At 41.5% G+C, this 16,651-nt stretch overlaps 1 protein-coding gene across 46 annotated transcripts in view; it reads left to right on the forward strand.

Moving 5' to 3' along the window:
* The window catches only part of Adgrl2 (adhesion G protein-coupled receptor L2), a 432,681-nt gene that overhangs the window by 177,232 nt on the left and 238,798 nt on the right, over positions 1 to 16,651 (forward strand). For all 46 annotated transcript variants that reach the window (XM_045138253.1, XM_045138260.1, XM_045138272.1 and 43 more), the window contains exon 2: positions 9,396 to 9,437. The gene's annotated coding sequence lies outside the window, so the exon portion shown is untranslated. The remainder of the gene's footprint in view (positions 1 to 9,395; positions 9,438 to 16,651) is intronic.

Here is a 16,651-nt window from a genome sequence, read left to right on the forward strand (position 1 = left end):
ACCTGCGTGAGGAGGCCAGAGGTCACTGTTGGGCGCCCTCTGCAGCTACTGTCCACCTCCTTCCTCAAGACAGAGCTTCTGGCTACGCCAAGGGTTCCCGTCTAGACTAGCTCGCCAGCTGTCTCCACTTCGCCAGTGCTGGGGATTACATGAGGATTACATGAGGACTGGGGATCCAAACTCAGGTCTTTAGGCTTACAAATCAAGCATTTGATCCACTGAGCCATCTCCCCAGCCTCCTTATTTAATGCCCTTCTGCCCCATTTTCTTCATATATAAAGTAGAGATAATAATAATCCCCAATTACAGAGTCATAATGAGCACTAAATGAGACAACATATGTAAATTGCTCAAAACAGTACCCAGTGTGGAGGAAGGACTCGTTTCTCACCATGGTGTCTCTGTAAGGAGTTGAGAAACAAGGGAAAAAAATCCACCAAACATAGAACCTCTGCTGTGAAGCATCTGATTTCATAGAACGTATTTTGATCATTCTCTGGATAAAGGTATTTACTGAGTAATTACCCAACCTAAAATTCAGGCACATTAATACTCATGTTTTTACTTATCTGTATAAACGGGGCAGTCCTACCATTCTCATAGCATTGCTATACAGATTTAATTATAAAAATTCTTAGCAATTTGCCTGACGCCACTAATAAACATTCCAAACCTTAACTGTGCTACCATGACTAATTATAATCATTATGAGGTAGTAGATTCAAGTCTGGGAGAGACATATGTGGACATAAGGACCACATGGGCTGTGAGGAGCTCAGCCTTGCTGTTCTTAAGAACAGCGCACACTTGGGGGCTGGGCAGATGGCCTAGTGGTTAAGGTGCTTGCCTGCAAAGCCTAAGGTTCAATTCCCCAGTACCCATGTAAGCCAGATGCACAAAAGTGGCGCATGCTTCTGGAATTCCTCTGCAGTGGCTAGAGGCCTTGCCATGCCCATTTTCTCTATCTGTCTCTCTTCTCTCTCTCTCTCTCTCTCTCTCTCTCTCTCTCCTTTCAAATAAATAAACATGATTTTCTTTTTTTTTAAAAAAAAAAAAAAAGAGGGCTGGGGAGATGGCTTAGTGGTTAAGGTGCTTGCCTTCAAAGCCTCACGACCCAGGTTTGATTCTCCAGGTCCCACATAAACCAGATGCACATGGTGGTGCATGTGTCTGGAGTTCATTTGCAGTGGCTGGAGGCCCTGGCATGCCCATTCTCTTTTGCATTCTTTCTCTTGCTCTCTTGCTTTCTCTTTCTCTTTGTCTCAAATAAAACTAAACGCATTTTTTTAAAAGTATAGCGTAGACTTTTTCCAAGTGGAGAGGAGGGAAGGAAAATTCTCAGATTCTCAACAAGTTTTACCAAACCTTGATTTGTCTTCAGAAAGTCCCTGGGCTGCGATGTCCCCAATGAGATTCTGCTTTTGAAACCGAGCGTGTCTACCCTCACCAACCCATCTACAGCAATGAGCACCAAGTGTGTAAAGTATGCAGATGAAGGGGAGACAGATGCCCCACTTGTTTGATATTTGCACTCGCTCCCTCTCCCATGCTTTGCTGAGGGTGACCTAGTAAGTGACCTCCCGTTGCTCCATGCGGGTTCATCCTGCTGCGCAACACGGTAGCTCTCAAGCGCCTGCCGCATTAAACTGCAAGGGTGCCGTCTAGCTTTCAGGATCTCCGTGGTCACACAGTGCAGTGGGTGACATTGGAACCAACATCCACTGGAATGTGCTAGAAACAGCTAATATCACACCCACCTAGACCTGCCGCGTTATACTCTTCACTTTCACACGATCCCAGGCTCACATGGTGAAGCTCATTTGAGAAACGCTTCCCTATCATATTCACGAATCTAAATCAGAAAGTATCACTAAGCCAGGCATGGTGGTACACGCCTATAATCCCAGCACTCTGGAGGCAGAGGCAGGAGGATCACTGTGAGTTAGTTTGAGGCCACCCTGAGACGACATAGTAAATTCCAGGTCAGTCTGGGCTACAGTGGGACCCTACCTCGAAAAAAAAACAAGTCAGACTGGAGAGATGGCTCAGCAGTTAAAGGTGCTTGCTTGCAAAGCCAAAAACCTAGATTCCATTTCCCAGTATCCACATGAAGCCATATACACATGGCACATGGGTCTGGAGTTTGTTTCCTGTGGCAGGAGGCCCTGGCACACCCTTACTCACGCTCTCATTCTTTCTTTCTCTGTACTTGTCCCTCAGTCTGTCTCTCAAATAAATAAATATTCCCTTTCTGATTCCTTAAGGTGTAGACATGATAGGCATTAGATAAACACTTACTGATTGAAATGCCCCTTTTACCTTGGGTTGGGGACGAGGTTTGCAGGCTCCAGGCAGACACCACACAGCCCAGGCCTCTCCTCTTCCTGCTCCTCTGGACATAAGGAAGCATTCAGGAATCCGCGATGACACTGGTTTACTGGTACTGTCTTTTACATCAAAAAGTTCCTCCAGGGTGCCATGGAAGTTTCTCTGTAGCTAATGTTTGTGTTCAACACAGACCCTGTTGGAGAACAGCCAGCCAAATGGAATTGGCTTGTAAAAGCTTTTGTGGGCGAGCCTTTCTGGAAACAAGACCATTTGCTAACAAAATCTCAGCAGGAGGACTTTTCACCAATATAAGTTCATGTAGAGGTTTGATTAGAAGGGATTGGAAGGGACAGAGGAAATAAAAATACTCAATGAAGTATGTAACGTTTTGTAGTTTTTTTCATAGTAAAAAATAAAAGTTAACTTTTTTTTCCCCCGTTGCTGGGGTATCAGGCATCAGCTCTTTTGGCAGAAGCAGAGGCATCTGGAAGGACAGCTCTCCTGCACAGACGCTCTGCCCCGAGCCACAGTGCCCGAGGCTGTCAGGGTTAGATACTCCTCCGCTAAGCCATTCGCCAGCCCCTGGGTCACACAAGCAAGTAAAACCACTGTTTCCACCTATGTCAAGCAGAACTTTAAAGGATCTGCTGTGACCTAAGGAGTCCACGACCTTTCCTGAGCATCAGCAAGCTTCTTGTACGTATAAATCTTCCCATTAGTTCCAACTTTCTTTGACTGTCCTCAGCGATCCCGCCGAAGACGAGCCGTCCCACATGATGGGTAATTTTCTCCTCGACTTTTAATTTCTCTGGACACAGAAGAAAAGCTCTGGTCCCTTAATTGGGCAATTATGATTGCTTAAGTGAATATAGAGCTCGGGATAGTGCCAAAATCTTCCTTTCATCCAGAGTAAGTCTAATATAGGCAGTTGGATGGGCTGGGCCTGGCAGAGCCCCAGCTCTAGGTGGAAAAGTCAAGTGAAGAACCCAAAAGGGGAACTCCCTCTTCACCTCTACCCGCTCCGGCTTCGGTGGAAGCTCTTGAATGAATGCCAAGTAGGAATAATTTGCATATCTCCTTGGAGGCTCTTGATAACTCTCCACTAAGAACTGTTTATTTTTCTCATTTCCACTGTTCTGCCACAGTAGGATCCACAACTTACTGTGGAGCCCGCTGTTTGCAAATCATGGCTAGCTCGGCCTACTGACATAAAGCATTGATGTTTCAAAAATTGCTGAGAAACTGGCTCATTTTTACTTCCCAAATCTAAGCGTGTGCAATGGTCTTAACAGGTTTCCTATAATTTTTTTTTTTTTTTTCTAATTCAAGCCACCAGCAAACAGTTCTCCTGAGAACAGTTCTGGAAAATGCCAACACACAAAATTTGGTATTTCATGCCTTTACTATTGCTTAAGCAACATGTGGTTTGATGCTTTTTGTTCTGTGGTGCTGGAGACCATTTCTGGGAGCTCCCATGATATATCAGTGTTTCTGAGACACTCCCTGCCTCTTCTACATTAAGAAATCCTCCAGATAGTTCTACGTAACTTCTACATTTCCTCTCAGAAACCTAGAGAGAGAACGGGCACACCAGGGCCTCCAGCCACTGCAAACAAACTCCAGATGCATGCGCCACCTTGTGCATCTGGCTTACATGGGTCTTGGGGAATGGAACCTGGGTCCTTTGGCTTTGTAGGCAGGCACCTTAACAGCTAAGCCATCCCTCCAGCCTGAGCTTTCCGTTTTTAATCACACACCTGCTATTTCTTCATTGTCTACAGAGAAAGTATAGCTTCCGAACTTTGACAGTCGTGAGACTTCGGCTTTTCAATAACTACATTTGGAAGATAGTCTGCTAACATTGAGCCAAAGTAAAGCTAAAAGTGTCAGGCTAGGGGGATGTCTCAGTGATTAAAAGTACGTGCTTGCAAAGCTCACTGAACCACGTTCAATTCCCAAGCAGCCATGTAAAGCTGGGTGCCACGTGGTGCAGGCGTCTGTGATCTCAGTACACCTGCGGCCGTGGGAGGTGGGCAGGAGAAGCTCGAGGGGCAGCCACTCCCCCATTTCTTTGGCAGTGCATTTGCAGTGGCGATAGGACCTGTCCAGAGAAGGTGGAGTTCAGATACTTCGAAGTTATCCTCTGACCTCCACAGGTGTGTTGTGTAAAGTATACCCAGACACACATAGTTAAAAATACCTAAGAATGAGCTGGGCATCATGACGCACACCTTTAATCCCAGAGAGACAGAGGTAGGAGGATCACCGTGAGTTCCAGGCCAACCTAAGATTACATAGTGAATTCCAGGTCAGCCTGGACTAGAGTGAGACCCTACCTGGAAAAACCAAAAGAAAAAAGAAAAGAAAGAAAAGAAATATAAGACCTATCTTTTTTTTTTTTTTGCCTGTTTTAGTGTGTGTGGGGTGTGTGTGTGTGTGTGTGTGTGTGTGTGTGTGTGTGTGTGGTGCATGCACATGCATGTGCAGGTGCCTATGGAGGTCAGAGGAAAACCTGGAGTACCCTCTCTATCACTCATCCACATACTTTCTCAAGACAGTCTCCACTAAGGGTAGAGTTGAGTTGTTTGAGTCCCAGCCATTCTCCAGTCTCCATGCCCCGTAGCCCCCGGGTCACAGATGGGTGTGACTAGCTGGTTGTATGGGTCCTTGGGAACTGAACGCACATGTTCTCAGGCTCTCAAGTTCACAGTGAGCATTTTCACCTACTAAGCCATATTCCCAGCCCTAAAGCTCCTGTCTTAAATAATTTTTTTAAAATTTACTTTCGTTTATTTTTATTTATTTATTTGAGAGCAACAGACAAACAGAGAGAGAAAGAGGCAGATAGAGAGAGAATAAGTGCACCAGGGCCTCCAACCACTGCAAATGAACTCCAGATGCATGCGCCCCCTTGTGCATCTGGCTTATGTGAGTCCTGGGGAATTGAGCCTCAAACCGGGGTCCTTAGGCTTCACAGGCAAGCACTTAACTGCTAAGTCATCTCTTCAGCCCCTCAAATACTTCTTTTTTAGTTTTGTTTAATTTTTGATTGCAATATTTACTCATCTGCAATACTCAAGAAGCCATCTAGACTGTTAAACTCAGCTACAGAGCTTGATAGCCTCTGCTGATGGAATGTTTCTACACTACTGAGGAGTGACTGAAAAAGCCTGCTGAAATATTGCCATTGCTGCTGAGAGAAAACTCATCAGAGAACTACTGCTACTTCTGTTAAAAAAAAAAAAAAATTAATCTGGATACAAATTTCAGCAGCCACTAAGTTTGTCAGAGAGGTCTTAGAGCACTTTGCTACTTAATGACAATCTTGAAAATGTATTATATAATGTAAAAGTAAAATATATTCACTATTTGCAAAATTCCACATAGTTATGGAAATTCAATTAACTAACACTTTAAATCAGAATGGAAGACCATTTAAATATATTTCAGCATCTGATTTGTCTAGTTTCCTAGTCTTTTGCAAAATGCCAAAGCAATGATTCACCCAGCAACGGAAGCGGCTGATAGTCACCCCGGTGACATCGACAATTTAGCAGTCCTGCTTTTGCTCTCGTTGCAATTGCAGGATACCTGGACTTGACCCCTGCCCTCACATCTGACCTTCTACTTAACCTGATCATCTACGTTTTCATCCTACATTAGAGTTTGCTATCTTTAATTATTTTCCTTCCCTCTCTTACCTGTGTTCACGACATAAAAGAGGACTCTTTTATGTGCCAATGCAGGGCACGCTGGGATAAAAGACATATGATTTAGCAGGCTTGTTAGGAGGGTTGATATTTGAACACTGGAGTCTGTTTCACTTATCTTTTCTTCTACTGAGGTCAGGGGACCCAGGCTAGCGAATGGCTGGAATGATTGCAAACTGATAGATAGAAAGAAAGAGAGAGAGAGAGAGAGAGAGAGAGAGAGAGAGAGAGAGAAGGAAGGAAGGAAGGAAGATAAAAGAGGGCTGGAGAGATGGCTCACTGGTTAAGGCACTTGCCTGCATAAGCCTAATGACCCTGGTTCGATTCCCTAGTACACACGTAAAGCCTGAAGTACAAAAAGGTGCATATATCCAGAGATCCTTTGCAGCAGCTTGAGGCCCTGATGTGCCTCTTCTCTCTGTTTCTCTTCTTTGTCTCTCCCTCTCTATCTCTGCATCCAAATAAATAAATAAATAAAATATTACGAAAAGAAAACAGAAAAAGTAACACTGGAAGAAATAATATTAAATGTATTAACAGGTGGGGGAGATGGCTTAGTGGTTAGGGCACTTGCTTGTGAAGCCTAAGGACTCAGGTATGATTCCCCAGAACCCACATAAGCCAGACACATATGGTAGTACACGCATCTGGAGTTCATTTGCAGTGGCTAGAGGCCCTGGTGCATCCATTCTCTCTCTCCCTCTCTCTCTCTTGCCCTGAAATAAATAAATAAATAGAAAAGTAAATAGAAAAAAAAAAAAACAAGTAACTGTATTAGGAAAGTAGGGACATCCAAACATCAAGTTTCATACTGGTCCTGTGGTGTTGTGTATCTGGAAGAATCTAGACATAGGTGTGGTGGTGAACTACCCGGGAAAGGGCAAAAGATGGTTTGAGCATCACCAGGATTTGGTTGTGAATTTGACTACTCAGTTTTGGCTCACAGAAGAAACGAGGAAATATCTGATGAAAGTGTGCATTGCTGCTGAGGCAACTGAATGTTGCCATAGCAATTGAGATGAAATGTGCAAGAAGCAAGATAATTAAAGCTAACCCCTTTGGTCGTTTTGCTAGTCAATGCAATGTCAATGGGAAAAGTTATGGACAGCGTGAAGGTAACATGCATTTCGTGTGGAACATCTCACTAACATCTTATGGTTCCTTTAAAAAAAAAAAAACACAGAGCTTTAGGTATATAATCGGCCTGCTCACTTTTAATAATCAAATGCAATTTTGACCTTGTGACCGCCTAGAAATTCTGCTTGTTTATCTATTACAGGAGGAGATATCTATAACCTATATCTTTTACCCTTCTAGTCCTTAGAAAAAACACACCAAGGCCAAAATCGTCACATTTCAGTTTAGAATTCAATAACATCTAGAACGTGCTGCCCTCTTCAGGAGCTGATGCTGCAACATGCTGTTTTTTGTTAAAGAAAAAAAAAAAAAAAAACTAGAAATACGAGTACAAGCATTAAAAGTTCTAATAATAATTCTGTAGTAATAACTAGCACATATATTAATGTGCTTATAAATTGAAATTTTTGTGTGCTAAAAGCTTGCATTGAAAAATCAATTAAGTACAAGTTTCATACTAAATTATGAACCTTTATGATTGGATACAAATAATTTCCTTAAAAGAAACTACTTCCATAAGGAGGATTGAGGAATCTTTACATAATCCAAATGTTCATCTCAGAGGCAAGATAAGCAGGGCGTGGCAGCGCATACCTTTAACCCTTATCCCAGCACTCCAGAGTCTGAGGTAGGAGGATCCCTGTGAGCTTCAGACCAGCTTGGACTGGAATGAGACCCTGCTTCAAAAACAAACAAACATCATCAACAAAAACAAAAACAAAAATACCTAATCTCTCTCTATCTTTCAAATAAATAAATAAATATATTTTTTAAAAATGTTTAAAACAATACATTCAAACCAGGCATGGTGGCGCACGCCTTTAGTCCCAGCACTCAGGAGGCAGAGGTAGAAGGACTGCCATGAGTTCAAGGCCACCCTGAGACTCCATAATTAATTCCAAGTCAGCCTGGGCTAGAGCAAGACCCTATCTCAAAAAAAAAAAAAAAAAGTACATTCAAGAACTAATACCTAGGACTTGGAATAGGTTTGTTGGGAAAGTACTTGCCCAGAATATTAAAAAAAAGACCCTAGATTTGTTCCCTCGGCACTGTAAGTAAAAAGAAAAATAGCTTTCCAAAACATAGTTTTGATTTTGCTTACTTTTTGCTATGTGTGTATTAGTGTGTGTGTGTGTGAGAGAGAGAGAGTCAGAAGTCAACTCTCAGGAGGTATCAGTCCTTGCTTTCCAGTTACTACTTCTCCTTCTCATTCTCCTCCTCCTTCTTCTCTCTTCCTTCCTTCCTTTCTTTCTTTCTTTCTTTCTTTCTTTTTTTTTTTTTTCGAGGTAGGGTCTCACTGTAGCTCAGGTTGACCTGGAATTCACTATATAGTCTCAGGGTGACCTTGAACTCATGGCGATCCTCCTACCTCTGCCTCCCAAGTGCTGGAATTAAAGGTGTGCGCCACCACGCCCAGCTCCCACTTCATTTCTGAGGCAGTCTTCCTCTCTCACTGGTCACTGCTGGCTTGGCCAGACTAGCTGGCCCACAAGCTTCTGGGAATTTCTCCTTCCGTCTCCCATCTTGCCCCCAGCATGCTGGGACTGAGGGAGTTTACGCTGGCTTCCGGCTTGTAGTGATCCTGGGCATCTAAACTTGGGTACGCAGCTTGCCCTGGATGCGCCCATCGCCTGGGCCACAGCCCCCGCCCTTGCCGTTATTTTCATCATGTGATATAATCACAACCCTATGGCTCCTCAGCAGAAAAGAGCCAGCAAGTAAGTAGGAGATTGGACTTCAAGGCTTTTTGTTTTTCTTCTTCTAGGTTTATAATTCTGACTCTTTGGCCAAGATTTCAAACAGAAATTTTACATACACTTAGATAGACAAAATGGTCATTTTTGTTAATTTCAGGAAACTAGAGTACATCCCAATCCTCCCTCAAATAGTTTTAAGTACAGCTATATTGACTCAACTTGGCTAAAGGGTAGAGTGAAAAGAAATATCCCAACAATTTTCTCTTAATGCTATAATATTTGTTTTGTAGAGAATACAATGTTTCATTTCGTATTCAAAAGGACTTGCCATACCAGTCACACAGACCTCAGGCAGCTACGTCCAATGGCATGTAATCCACGTTCAAGAATCTTAGAGCTCTGATTTGTGTTTTCTGTAGTAGATTTACTTCACTTTGGTTTTGCTGCTGATGCATTACATTTGGCAGTTAGGATCCCTGTGGAGGGAGGCATAATAAATTATAATATTTTCTTTGCGTTCCAGGGTACTTGTGGCACAATGATAAATTTCATCCTTCCCAGAATGGTAAGTAAAGAGCTCTTTCTCCATTTGATACTACTGAATACAAACAGGATAAAGTGAGTTGTTAGAATAAAGGCAAAGTATTTCTAAATATTTTGAGTGATCTGATAATTATAAGATAGCATCCACATTCACAAATAAATGTATGCTGGATTTAAATTCTGTAAACATTCCAAAATTTCACACCGAATGTGCTACATACAGGCTCTATCAAGAGAATATAAGGTTCTGCTTTCAATATTGGATTGTAGTTGAACACAGTGTATTCAACATTTTGTTTCCTGGGGTAATTTATTTTAAAATATACTCAGATACAGAAATAAAATGTGGTTTATAGTCCACGTGCAAGACAAGAAGACATACTTGTGATACATACTGAGTTGGTAAGAATCCTTTGGATTTTTACTGTAACATAAAAAAGGATTGTAATTTATGTCTGACCAGGGCTTCACAGCATCTGTGAATTTTAAAATGTTTATTTTCTAAAAGCATATATCATCTCTTCTCCTAGGCAAGCTGGCTACAGTAGGCTTTTGTTTCATTGTATAAGTTTGTTACCTCCCTGTTTTTATGAAATAAGAGATAATATTTAGTCCTGATCATAACTTCTTTATAATCCAAATAACAATAAAAATTAATCCGTCTGAATAAGAAAGGTTAGTATCAAATATTTCTCAACAAGTTATTATTGTGTCCTGTATCCCGCACTCATCAAGGGCTTCTTAAGCATTTAGGATGAAAAGAAGAAATTTCTCAGGGTAGAAAAGCATTACCTTGCCGGGCGTGGTGGCGCACGCCTTTAATCCCAGCACTCGGGAGGCAGAGGTAGGAGGATCGCCATGAGTTCAAGGCCACCCTGAGATGACAGTTAATTCCAGGTCAGCCTGGACCAGAGTGAGACCTTACCTTGAAAAACCAAAAACCAAAAAAAAAAAAAAAAAAAGAAAAGCATTACCTTGAACTGTACCAATCATGAGAGACCCTTATGCTAGTGAAACCACAGGACAGAGAAATTATATTCTATGTTGTGTCCTGTGTATAAAGGGGAGAAAAACCACTATCTGGTGGGCTTAGAAAAAAAAGTCACAAAAGGAAGACAACATGGTATACATGAGTTATTGCGTTATCTTCACAATTTTCTGTTATAAATATATATTATTTTTCAAATTGAAAGAAGAACTTTGTAAAAATTTTTACCATTATTATTTATTTATTTGAGAGTTAAAGTGAGCGAATGGGCACACCAGGGCCTCTAGTCACTGCAAACGAACTTGAGACACATGTGCTACCTTGTGCATCTAGCTTATGTTGGTGATGGGGAATTGGACTTGGGTCCTTAGGCTTTGCAGGCAAGTGCTTTAACTGCTAAACCATCTCTCCAGCCTAAGAAAAACATTCTTTAATCCCAGCACTCAGGAGGCAGAGGTGGGAGGGTCGCTGGGAGTTCAAGGCCAGCCTGAGACTACATATCAATTCCAGGTCAGCCTGGGCTAGAGTAAGACTTTAGTTCTAAAAACAAAAGAAAAAGAACAGTGAAGTGTTCAGAAATCTCTGGCAAGTATTAAATAAATGTGTGTATCTGTGCAATCAAGAAACATCTCTGTACCAACTGCATAAATAAAATAATCTCATAAGATTAAGAGAAAAACTTCCACCTAACCCCAGAAGGAACTAAAAATATCAATCAAGATTAATTAGGCAATAAATATTTTCAAAGTATTTAACGTGATAATAAAACTTCTACTTCAATATCTTTTACTCTGGTACAGATGCGCTCTGAGAATTCAAATGTGTGTCTGGAAAATAAGTCTGGGATTTCTCATGGATATATAGTATGTAAGAATTTGATAGTTTGTGAACTTTTTTTATATGAAGACAAATCAATTGAGGAAGTGTAGAGATGAAATATTTATAATAAGCTCCTATTTTCGGTCAGTAGATCACTTACTCAACAAGTGGGAGCATAATAAACCATGAAGCAGATATAAAAGTAAAAATATTTAGCAAAAAATTGCTTTCCCCCTAGAATAATGTTAGAAAAACATTTAGCAATAGTAAACATAATAAAATAGCAAAATTGTTAGAAAATTTTTAAATTGAAAAATTCTGGTGGGACGCAGTGGCCCACTTGTGTGATCCTCGCACTTTGGAGGCTCAGCCAAGAGGATCACAGGTTCAAGATCATCGTGAGTTTCATAAGGACTTTGGGTTTATGAATAAGTTATGATGGGATGATTATTTAGCATACAAGTATAAATAATAATGGTTGTTTATTGTTTAATTGGGGGGAGGAGTTGTTTTTTGAGGCCCTGTCTCGCTCTAGCCGAGGCAGACCTGGAATTCACTACTTAGTTTCAGGGTGGCCTCGAACTCATGGCAATCCTCCTACCTTTGCCTCCGGAGTGCTGGGATTAAATATGTGTGCCACCACGCTCACTACTTTTAAGTCTTAAAATGAAGCTAATCATTTTTTTGTTACAAGGAATAAACAGGGTCTCTAAACTGGGTGTGGTGATGTACATGTGGAATTCCAAGAACTCTGGAGTTGGAGGCAGGAAGAAGATGAGTTTGGGTCCATCCTGGCCTCCCCCATCCCAAAAATGAGTTAGACATTTTTTTCTCCAAGAAAAATAAAAAGGAAAAAAGAAAAATAAACCAGAAAAGATCCTCTCCTCAGCATTCTATAGGTCTTCTTACATCCTAACATCCCTCTTAATTGTTCTTAGTTTACCTTAAGTTGGCAACAGTATTTTTTCCCTGACTGTCCATCCATAAATGGAAGGGGAGCCCAGGAGGACAAAGTGGACTTCAGGGAGAAGTTACTGCTGTTCACTGTGCACCCACAGCCAGACCAGGACAGACAGAAGCCAGCACACACGGGCCTGAGGACCTGGAACAGGACAATAGGACACATCCTGTGGTTGGGTTTAAAATTCTTTCTTTTTAAATTTCCTTCCTTCCTTCCTTCCTCCCTCCCTGCCTTCCTTCCTCCTTCTCTCCCTCCCTGCCTTCTTTCTCTCCTTCTTTCTTTCTCTCCCTGTCTCTCTTTCTTTCTTTCTTTTCCTTTCTTTCTTTCTTTCTTTCTTTCTTTCTTTCTTTCTTTCTTTCTTTCTTTCTTTCTTTCTTTCTTTCTTTCTCTCTCTCTCTTTCTCTCTCTCTCTCTCTCTCTCTCTCTCTCTCTCTCTCTCTCTCTCTTTCTCTCTCTCTCTCTCTCTCTCTCTCTCTCTCTCTCGCTCTCTCTTTCTTTCTCTCTGAAACAGGGACTTGCTATTTTGCCCTGGCTAAGCAGGCAATTGATAGGTAGCCCACACTGACCTCGAACTCCGTGTAGTGGTCTTGTTGCAGCTGGCCAAGTTCTAGGAGTCCAAGCACACGTCCCCAATGCCTGGTTTACTTTTAACATTCTTGACCCATTATACTAGATTTTGAATAAAACATAAAATCCTCTCTCTGGACATTGGTAATGACATTATATGTATATAGTATATGTAATCTACCTAAATTTAAAATGACATTGTCAGATTTAGTTGCTAGAATAAAAGGCTTTAGTGATTAATAGGGTAAATTTTATTCATTTGTAAAATTCACTCGAGAGACAATCTCGTCTAGACTTCAAAGCCTCCTATGAACAAGTAGTCATATTTTGATAGCATTTATCCCATAGTACTATTTCTAAAATGTATCTTAAAAATTTGCCGGAATTTTCTCACGTGGCTTAACATAAGGTGCCAGCGTCAATTTCGTACTCAGCCTTTCCTGAGAGTGAGACCCCCAAAGCAGGCTCTTCTGCGGGGAGTTGTGCACTTCTACATTGTCAAACTTTGAGTTTGACTGATTGGGGAGCAAAATATTTAAATTCATACTTTTTTCTGTCACACCTGCTTTTTGTTTGTTTGTTTGTTTTGGTTTTGTGAGGTAGGGTCTCACTCTAGCCCAGGCTGACCTGAAATTCACTATGTTGTCTCAGGCTGGCCTTGAACTCACAGCGATCCTCCTACCTCTGCTTCCCAAGTGTGGGGATAAAGGTGTGTGCCATGCACAGTACACCCACCTTTTAAATTCTCTCATATGCCTAACATATCCAGAGATTTCATAAAGAAAATAAAACTCGATTCCCCTGACTGAAACCAAATTGGAAAAAAAAATTACAAATTATTAGATAAATACAATATCTTTCTGATTTCAGTTAATTTAAGTTAGTGGCTGAAGTTCTGAATGAACTTCAAAGCTGATATATAAGCTGATATATAAGCATGCATTTTATTCACATATATCTATTAAAAGTAAGCTTGAAGCAGAATGGATTTTCAGCATCCCAGTTTTTCTTAGTGACTAATGACAAATGCCAAGTATTGAAATAAATTAAGTTTTACAATATCATGAATCAGCCTTTTAACAAAATAGCTCATCCTTATCATTTCTTGACCAAAAAGTTTTTAATTTATTTCTTTTTTTAAATTTTTATTTATTTATTTGAGAATGACAGACAGAGAGAGAAAGAGGCAGATAGAAAGAGACGGACAATGGGCACGCCAGGGCTTCCAGCCATTGCAAACGAACTCCAGATGCCTGCGCCCCCTTGTGCATCTGAGCCTCGAACCGGGGTCCTTAGGCGTTGCAGGCAAGCACTTAACCGCTAAGCCATCTCTCCAGCCCCGCCCCCCTCAAAAAATTAATTTATTTGCAAGGAAAGAGGGAGGGAGTGTATGTGTGAGCTAGGGCCTCCAGCGGTTGCAAACAAGCTCCAGGTGCATGTGGCCTTCGGTGGGTAATGGGGAGTTAAAGCCAGGTCTTCGGTGGGTAATGGGGAGTTAAAGCCAGGTCTGCAGGCTTGCACCAAGCAAGCGCCAGCTGCTAAGCCATCTCTGCAGCCCCGTCTTTCTTGTTTTCTAACTATGCTTATGCTCAGTGGACATAGGTTTAACTGTGTATCTCTGTGAATAGTCATGGCATCTAGTTTTCAATACAAAAGCAATACAAAGATGGCTCAGTGGTTACAGGCACATGCTTCCAAGCCTGCCGGCCAGTGGAAGTGAGAGGAAAGCCAGAAGGCTCTGGAAGCAGCGTGGGGGAGAGGAGATGCGGGGGGGGGGGGGGGGCGGGGGGGCAGAGACAGCCTGCCGCAGACAAAAGTGAGAGGCGCAGAGCCACACCTTGAGGTTAATCTCTGACCTCCACATGCACCTCTTAGCACACATGCCCCCATACAGGCATGCATATCACACACACACACACACACACACACATACACACACGTGCACACAAATAATAATAATTAAAGAGAAAAAAATAAAATAATAAAAACGAGCCCAACGTGGTGGCACATGCATCTAATCCCATGGGAAGTGGAGCCCGAGAGTCAGGAATTCAAGGTCACCCCTTTGGCTACTGAGTGAGCTCCCAGCTGGCCAGTTCTGCCTCCAGAACATTCTTGTGACCGTATTTCCTTAATGACAGATAGTCCACGAAGGTCAGGACCCATTTGTTATTTATCTTTCAAAATTCCACAGCTGTTTGCAATCTATTGAGTCTCAAGTTTTGGTCAAATGACAGTAACATAAAACATTCTTTGCAGCTGGGTGTGGTGGCGCAGGCCTTTAATCCCAGCACTCGGGAGGTAAAGGTAGGAGGATCACCGTGAGTTCGAGGCCACCCTGAGACTACAGAGTGAATTCCAGGTTAGCCTGAGCTAGAAGAAGACCTTACCTGAGTACAGCAAATATATATACATTTCAGAGAGAGAGAGAGAATGGGAATGTTGGGGTCTCCTGCCACTGCAAGCAAAAGCCAGACACTTGCACTACCTTGGTCATTTGGCTTCACATGGGTATTAGGAAATGGAAGTCAGGCAGTCAGTCAGGCATTGCAAGCAAGTATTTTTAACCATCGAGCCATCTTTTCAGATGTGGAAAGCAATTCTTTTTGGAAAATAAAACTATGTGGACCTAGTGACCTAATTTATACCTAACATGTGCAAGGTCTTAGGTTACATGCTCAGCTGGAGGGGGAAACTTACTTTATAATGACCTCTAAGCTGTACCCAATAATAATAATAACAATAATAATAATAATAATAATAATGACAATAAAAACAATAATAATAATAATAGCCTCTAGGTTGGCTATAATGGCACACAGGCCCATTGGGAGGCCAAAGCAGGAGAATAGTATGGGTTTCAAGGGCTACATAGCTTGACAATGGTTCAAAAAACAAATAATAGCCAGGCCACCCTGAGACTACATAGTGAATTCCAGGTCAGCCTGGGCTATAAAGCAAGACCCTAACTTGAAAGAAAAAAGATAGGCTAACCTGATGGGAATACTACCAATTTGCAGTATGTTGTTCATATATATATATATTAAAGCTCCCAATAAAAATTGCATTCAAAAAGTTGAATTTATCCAAAGAAAGAAACAATAACAAAAAGGACATTTTTGTTTAGCTTATATAAACAATTAATTGTATTGCATTGCATTACATTACATTAAAATATGAAAATGTGGGGCTAGGGAGATGGCTTAGTGGTTAAGGTGTTTGCCTGCGAAGCCAAAGAACACAGGTTTGATACCCCAGTACCCATGTAAAACAGATGCACAAGGTGGCATGTGTGTCTGGAGTTCGTTTATACTGGCTGAAGACCCTGGCATACCCATTCTCTCTCTCTCTCTCTCTCTCTCTCTCTCTCTTTCTATCTCTCTCTCAAATAAATAAAGTAATATAACAACTAAATCCTCTGCTTTAAAAAAAAAAAGTGTGAAAATGGGGCAGGAGAGAGTGCTTAGCAGTTAAAGCACTTGCCTGCGAAGCCTAAGGACCCAGGTTCAATTCTCCAGGTCCCATGTAAGCCAGATGCACAAGGTGGCACATGTGTCTGGAGTTTGTCTGCAGTGGCTAGAGGCCCTGGTGTGCCCATTCTCTCCTCTCTCTCTCTCTCTCTCTCTCTCTCTCTTTCTCTCTCTCTTCCTATCTATCTCTAATAAATAAATAAATAAAATATGAAAATGTATATTTATGGCTATTCTGTAAAAATTCTTCAAACTCCCATATTTCTACAAACAGAAATCATTTAACCAATCACTCAATATAATGAGGATATTACAGGTTTTGAGGATCTTCTTTTCCTGTGGGCAATGCGTTTTCACTCAAAATTCTCAAGCACTCTCAAATATTTTTACTTCTACATTTTGAAAACTTTTCAGAAAGGGATTTTCTGACT

The sequence above is a fragment of the Jaculus jaculus genome, chromosome 19 (assembly GCF_020740685.1).
Source record: "Jaculus jaculus isolate mJacJac1 chromosome 19, mJacJac1.mat.Y.cur, whole genome shotgun sequence".
NCBI classification, from domain to species: domain Eukaryota; kingdom Metazoa; phylum Chordata; class Mammalia; order Rodentia; family Dipodidae; genus Jaculus; species Jaculus jaculus.